This window comes from Spermophilus citellus (assembly GCF_964194105.1).
Source record: "Spermophilus citellus genome assembly, contig: SCAFFOLD_59, whole genome shotgun sequence".
NCBI classification, from domain to species: Eukaryota; Metazoa; Chordata; class Mammalia; order Rodentia; family Sciuridae; genus Spermophilus; species Spermophilus citellus.
In genome coordinates this window covers 960,506-968,435 of record NW_027673003.1, presented here as the reverse complement: position 1 = coordinate 968,435, position 7,930 = coordinate 960,506, and positions in this window count along the sequence as shown.

The following is a 7,930-nucleotide window of genomic DNA, read 5'->3' as shown; positions in this document are numbered from 1 at the left end:
ATATTGATACATGTATTTGGAACTCTAAATCCAACACGGTTTGTGCTAGCTTCTTGAAACTTGACACAGTAAAGTAGTTTCACGTTCTGTCTCTATGTTTTGTTTCCTCTTGATTTAGCCCTAAGCAGTGACTGGCGAGAAACACTTTCATGGAAAGGGGTTGCCAAGCTCCCAAAAATTACGAAACTCCAGAAATCTCAGCAAATATTTTTTCACCCAAACTGGATGATACTTTCAGGTAATGATCAGTACACTAAGGCGACTTGGTTCCCCAAATGCCGTTCTTCTATGTTGAAGCGTTCATTTCCAGTAACAGTTTGAATTTTTAGGTTTCACTCTGTTTTCTCCTATATTGATACATGTATTTGGAACTCTAAATCCAACACGGTTTGTGCTAGTTTCTTGAAACTTGACACAGTAAAGTAGTTTCACGTTCTATCTCTATGTTTTGTTTCCTCTTGATGTAGCCCTAAGCAGTGACTGGCGAGAAACACTTCCATGGAAAGGGGTTGCCAAGCTTCCAAAAGTTACGAATCTCCAGAAATCTCAGCAAATATTTTTTCACCCAAACTGGATGATACTTTCAGGTAATGATCAGTACACTAAGGCGACTTGGTTCCCCATATGTCGTTCTTCTATGTTGAAGCGTTCATTTCCAGTAACAGTTTGAATTTTTAGGTTTCACTCTGTTTTCTCCTATATTGATAGAAGTATTTGGAACTCTAAATCCAACACGGTTTCTGCTAGCTTCTTGAAACTTGACACAGTAAAGTAGTTTCACGTTCTTTCTCTATGTTTTGTTTCCTCTTGATGTAGCCCTAAGCAGTGACAGGCGAGAAACACTTCCATGGAAAGGGGTTGCCAAGCTTCCAAAAATTACGAATCTCCAGAAATCTCAGCAAATATTTTTTCACCCAAACTGGATGATACTTTCAGGTAATGATCAGTACACTAAGGCGACTTGGTTGCCCAAATGCCGTTCTTCTATGTTGAAGCGTTCATTTCCAGTAACAGTTTGAATTTTTAGGTTTCACTCTGTTTTCTCCTATATTGATAGATGTATTTGGAACTCTAAATCCAACACGGTTTCTGCTAGCTTCTTGAAACTTGACACAGTAAAGTAGTTTCACGTTCTATCTCTATGTTTTGTTTCCTCTTGATGTAGCCCTAAGCAGTGACTGGCGAGAAACACTTCCATGGAAAGGGGTTGCCAAGCTTCCAAAAGTTACGAATCTCCAGAAATCTCAGCAAATATTTTTTCACCCAAACTGGATGATACTTTCAGGTAATGATCAGTACACTAAGGCGACTTGGTTCCCCATATGTCGTTCTTCTATGTTGAAGCGTTCATTTCCAGTAACAGTTTGAATTTTTAGGTTTCACTCTGTTTTCTCATATATTGATAGATGTATTTGGAACTCTAAATCCAACACGGTTTCTGCTAGCTTCTTGAAACTTGACACAGTAAAGTAGTTTCACGTTCTGTCTCTATGTTTTGTTTCCTCTTGATGTAGCCCTAAGCAGTGACGGGCGAGAAACACTTCCATGGAAAGGGGTTGCCAAGCTTCCAAAAATTACGAATCTCCAGAAATCTCAGCAAATATTTTTTCACCCAAACTGGATGATACTTTCAGGTAATGATCAGTACACTAAGGCGACTTGGTTCCCCAAATGCCGTTCTTCTATGTTGAAGCGTTCATTTCCAGTAACAGTTTGAATTTTTAGGTTTCACTCTGTTTTCTCCTATATTTATACATGTATTTGGAACTCTAAATCCAACAGGGTTTGTGCTAGCTTCTTGAAAATTGACACAGTAAAGTAGTTTCACGTTCTATCTCTATGTTTTGTTTCCTCTTGATGTAGCCCTAAGCAGTGACTGGCGAGAAACACTTTCATGGAAAGGGGTTGCCAAGATTCCAAAAGTTACGAATCTCCAGAAATCTCAGCAAATATTTTTTCACCCAAACTGGATGATACTTTCAGGTAATGATCAGTACACTAAAGCGACTTGGTTCCCCATATGTCGTTCTTCTATGTTGAAGCGTTCATTTCCAGTAACAGTTTGAATTTTTAGGTTTCACTCTGTTTTCTCCTATATTGATACATGTATTTGGAACTCTAAATCCAACACGGTTTGTGCTAGCTTCTTGAAACTTGACACAGTAAAGTAGTTTCACGTTCTGTCTCTATGTTTTGTTTCCTCTTGATGTAGCCCTAAGCAGTGACTGGCGAGAAACACTTCCATGGAAAGGGGTTGCCAAGCTTCCAAAAATTATGAATCTCCAGAAATCTCAGCAAATATTTTTTCACCGAAGCTGGATGATACTTTCAGGTAATGATCAGTACACTAAAGCGACTTGGTTCCCCATATGTCGTTCTTCTATGTTGAAGCGTTCATTTCCAGTAACAGTTTGAAGTTTTAGGTTTCACTCTGTTTTCTTCTATATTGATACATGTATTTGGAACTCTAAATCCAACACGGTTTGTGCTAGCTTCTTGAAACTTGACACAGTAAAGAAGTTTCACGTTCTGTCTCTATGTTTTGTTTCCTCTTGATGTAGCCCAAAGTAGTGACTGGCGAGAAACACTTTCATGGAAAGGGGTTGCCAAGCTCCCAAAAATTACGAATCTCCAGAAATCTCAGCAAATATTTTTTAACCCAAACTGGATGATACTTTCAGGTAATGATCAGTACACTAAGGCGACTTGGTTCCCCAAATGCCGTTCTTCTATGTTGAAGCGTTCATTTCCAGTAACAGTTTGAATTTTTAGGTTTCACTCTGTTTTCTCCTATATTGATACATGTATTTGGAACTCTAAATCCAACACGGTTTGTGCTAGCTTCTTGAAACTTGACACAGTAAAGTAGTTTCACGTTCTGTCTATGATTTGCTTCCTCTTGATGTAGCCCTAAGCAGTGACTGGCGAGAAACACTTTCATGGAAAGGGGTTGCCAAGCTCCCAAAAATTACGAATCTCCAGAAATCTCAGCAAATATTTTTTCCCCCAAACTGGATGATACTTTCAGGTAATGATCATTACACTAAGGCGACTTGGTTCCCCAAATGCCGTTCTTCTATGTTGAAGCGTTCATTTCCAGTAACAGTTTGAATATTTAGGTTTCACTCTGTTTTCTCCTATATTGATACATGTATTTGGAACTCTAAATCCAACACGGTTTGTGCTAGCTTCTTGAAACTTGACACAGTAAAGTAGTTTCACGTTCTATCTCTATGTTTTGTTTCCTCTTGATGTAGCCCTAAGCAGTGACTGGTGAGAAACACTTTCATGGAAAGGGGTTGCCAAGCTTCCAAAAGTTACGAATCTCCAGAAATCTCAGCAAATATTTTTTCACCCAAACTGGAAGATACTTTCAGGTAATGATCAGTACACTAAAGCGACTTGGTTCCCCATATGTCGTTCTTCTATGTTGAAGCGTTCATTTCCAGTAACAGTTTGAAGTTTTAGGTTTCACTCTGTTTTCTTCTATATTGATACATGTATTTGGAACTCTAAATCCAACACGGTTTGTGCTAGCTTCTTGAAACTTGACACAGTAAAGAAGTTTCACGTTCTGTCTCTATGATTTGTTTCCTCTTGATGTAGCCCTAAGCAGTGACTGGCGAGAAACACTTTCATGGAAAGGGGTTGCCATGCTCCCAAAAATTACGAATCTCCAGAAATCTCAGCAAATATTTTTTCACCCAAACTGGATGATACTTTCAGGTAATGATCAGTACACTAAGGCGACTTGGTTCCCCAAATGCCATTCTTCTATGTTGAAGCGTTCATTTCCAGTAACAGTTTGAATTTTTAGGTTTCACTCTGTTTTCTCCTATATTGATACATGTATTTGGAACTCTAAATCCAACACGGTTTCTGCTAGCTTCTTGAAACTTGACACAGTAAAGTAGTTTCACGTTCTGTCTCTATGATTTGCTTCCTCTTGATGTAGCCCTAAGCAGTGACTGGCGAGAAACACTTTCATGGAAAGGGGTTGCCAAGCTCCCAAAAATTACGAATCTCCAGAAATCTCAGCAAATATTTTTTCACCCAAACTGGATGATACTTTCAGGTAATGATCAGTACACTAAGGCGACTTGGTTCCCCATATGTCGTTCTTCTATGTTGAAGCGTTCATTTCCAGTAACAGTTTGAATTTTTAGGATTCACTCTGTTTTCTCCTATATTGATAGATGTATTTGGAACTCTAAATCCAACACGGTTTCTGCTAGCTTCTTGAAACTTGACACAGTAAAGTAGTTTCACATTCTGTCTCTATGTTTTGTTTCCTCTTGATGTAGCCCTAAGCAGTGACTGGCGAGAAACACTTTCATGGAAAGGGGTTGCCAAGCTCCCAAAAATTACGAATCTCCAGAAATCTCAGCAAATATTTTTTCACCCAAACTGGATGATACTTTCAGGTAATGATCAGTACACTAAGGCGACTTGGTTCCCCAAATGTCGTTCTTCTATGTTGAAGCGTTCATTTCCAGTAACAGTTTGAATTTTTAGGTTTCACTCTGTTTTCTCCTATATTGATACATGTATTTGGAACTCTAAATCCAACACGGTTTGTGCTAGCTTCTTGAAACTTGACACAGTAAAGTAGTTTCACGTTCTATCTCTATGTTTTGTTTCCTCTTGATGTAGCCCTAAGCAGTGACTGGCGGGAAACACTTCCATGGAAAGGGGTTGCCAAGCTTCCAAAAATTACGAATCTCCAGAAATCTCAGCAAATATTTTTTCACCCAAACTGGATGATACTTTCAGTTAATGATCAGTACACTAAGGCGACTTGGTTCCCCATATGTCGTTCTTCTATGTTGAAGCGTTCATTTCCAGTAAAAGTTTGAATTTTTAGGTTTCACTCTGTTTTCTCCTATATTGATAGATGTATTTGGAACTCTAAATCCAACACGGTTTCTGCTAGCTTCTTGAAACTTGACACAGTAAAGTAGTTTCACGTTCTGTCTCTATGTTTTGTTTCCTCTTGATGTAGCCCTAAGCAGTGACGGGCGAGAAACACTTCCATGGAAAGGGTTTGCCAAGCTTCCAAAAATTACGAATCTCCAGAAATCTCAGCAAATATTTTTTCACCCAAACTGGATGATACTTTCAGGTAATGATCAGTACACTAATGCGACTTGGTTCCCCAAATTTCGTTCTTCTATGTTGAAGCGTTCATTTCCAGTAACAGTTTGAATTTTTAGGTTTCACTCTGTTTTCTCCTATATTGATACATGTATTTGGAACTCTAAATCCAACAGGGTTTGTGCTAGCTTCTTGAAACTTGACACAGTAAAGTAGTTTCATGTTCTGTCTCTATGTTTTGTTTCCTCTTGATGTAGCACTAAGCAGTGACTGGCGAGAAACACTTCCATGGAAAGGGGTTGCCAAGCTTCCAAAAATAACGAATCTCCAGAAATCTCAGCAAATATTTTTTCGCCCAAACTGGATGATACTTTCAGGTAATGATCAGTACACTAAGGCGACTTGGTTCCCCAAATGTCGTTCTTCTATGTTGAAGCGTTCATTTCCAGTAACAGTTTGAATTTTTAGGTTTCACTCTGTTTTCTCCTATATTGATACATGTATTTGGAACTCTAAATCCAACACGGTTTGTGCTAGCTTCTTGAAACTTGACACAGTAAAGTAGTTTCACGTTCTATCTCTATGTTTTGTTTTTTCTTGATGTAGCCCTAAGCAGTGACTGGCGAGAAACACTTTCATGGAAAGGGGTTGACAAGCTTCCAAAAGTTACGAATCTCCAGAAATCTCAGCAAATATTTTTTCACCCAAACTGGATGATACTTTCAGGTAATGATCAGTACACTAAAGCGACTTGGTTCCCCATATGTCGTTCTTCTATGTTGAAGCGTTCATTTCCAGTAAAAGTTTGAATTTTTAGGTTTCACTCTGTTTTCTCCTATATTGATAGATGTATTTGGAACTCTAAATCCAACACGGTTTCTGCTAGCTTCTTGAAACTTGACACAGTAAAGTAGTTTCACGTTCTGTCTCTATGTTTTGTTTCCTCTTGATGTAGCCCTAAGCAGTGACGGGCGAGAAACACTTCCATGGAAAGGGGTTGCCAAGCTTCCAAAAATTACGAATCTCCAGAAATCTCAGCAAATATTTTTTCACCCAAACTGGATGATACTTTCAGGTAATGATCAGTACACTAATGCGACTTGGTTCCCCAAATTTCGTTCTTCTATGTTGAAGCGTTCATTTCCAGTAACAGTTTGAATTTTTAGGTTTCACTCTGTTTTCTCCTATATTGATACATGTATTTGGAACTCTAAATCCAACAGGGTTTGTGCTAGCTTCTTGAAACTTGACACAGTAAAGTAGTTTCACGTTCTGTCTCTATGTTTTGTTTCCTCTTGATGTAGCACTAAGCAGTGACTGGCGAGAAACACTTCCATGGAAAGGGGTTGCCAAGCTTCCAAAAATAACGAATCTCCAGAAATCTCAGGAAATATTTTTTCGCCCAAACTGGATGATACTTTCAGGTAATGATCAGTACACTAAGGCGACTTGGTTCCCCAAATGTCGTTCTTCTATGTTGAAGCGTTCATTTCCAGTAACAGTTTGAATTTTTACGTTTCACTCTGTTTTCTCCTATATTGATACATGTATTTGGAACTCTAAATCCAACACGGTTTGTGCTAGCTTCTTGAAACTTGACACAGTAAAGTAGTTTCACGTTCTATCTCTATGTTTTGTTTTTTCTTGATGTAGCCCTAAGCAGTGACTGGCGAGAAACACTTTCATGGAAAGGGGTTGCCAAGCTTCCAAAAATTACGAATCTCCAGAAATCTCAGCAAATATTTTTTCACCCAAACTGGATGATACTTTCAGGTAATGATCAGTACACTAAGGCGACTTGGTTCCCCAAATGCCGTTCTTCTATGTTGAAGCGTTCATTTCCAGTAACAGTTTGAATTTTTAGGTTTCACTCTGTTTTCTCCTATATTGATACATGTATTTGGAACTCTAAATCCAACACGGTTTGTGCTAGCTTCTTGAAACTTGACACAGTAAAGTAGTTTCACGTTCTATCTCTATGTTTTGTTTCCTCTTGATGTAGCCCGAAGCAGTGACTGGCAAGAAACACTTTCATGGAAAGGGGTTGCCAAGCTTCCAAAAGTTACGAATCTCTAGAAATCACAGCAAATATTTTTTCACCCAAACTGGATGATACTTTCAGGTAATGATCAGTACACTAAGGCAACTTGGTTCCCCATATGTCGTTCTTCTATGTTGAAGCGTTCATTTCCAGTAACAGTTTGAATTTTTAGGTTTCACTCTGTTTTCTCCTATATTGATAGATGTATTTGGAACTCTAAATCCAACACGGTTTCTGCTAGCTTCTTGAAACTTGACACAGAAAAGTAGTTTCACGTTCTGTCTCTATGTTTTGTTTCCTCTAGATGTAGCCCTAAGCAGTGACGGGCGAGAAACACTTCCATGGAAATGGGTTGCCAAGCTTCTAAAAATTACGAATCTCCAGAAATCTCAGCAAATATTTTTTCACCCAAACTGGATGATACTTTCAGGTAATGATCAGTACACTAATGCGACTTGGTTCCCCAAATGCCGTTCTTCTATGTTGAAGCGTTCATTTCCAGTAACAGTTTGAATTTTTAGGTTTCACTCTGTTTTCTCCTATATTGATACATGTATTTGGAACTCTAAATCCAACACGGTTTGTGCTAGCTTCTTGAAACTTGACACAGTAAAGTAGTTTCACGTTCTGTCTCTATGTTTTGTTTCCTCTTGATGTAGCCCTAAGCAGTGACTGGCGAGAAACACTTTCATGGAAAGGGGTTGCCAAGCTTCCAAAAGTTACGAATCTCCAGAAATCTCAGCAAATATTTTTTCACCCAAACTGGATGATACTTTCAGGTAATGATCAGTACAC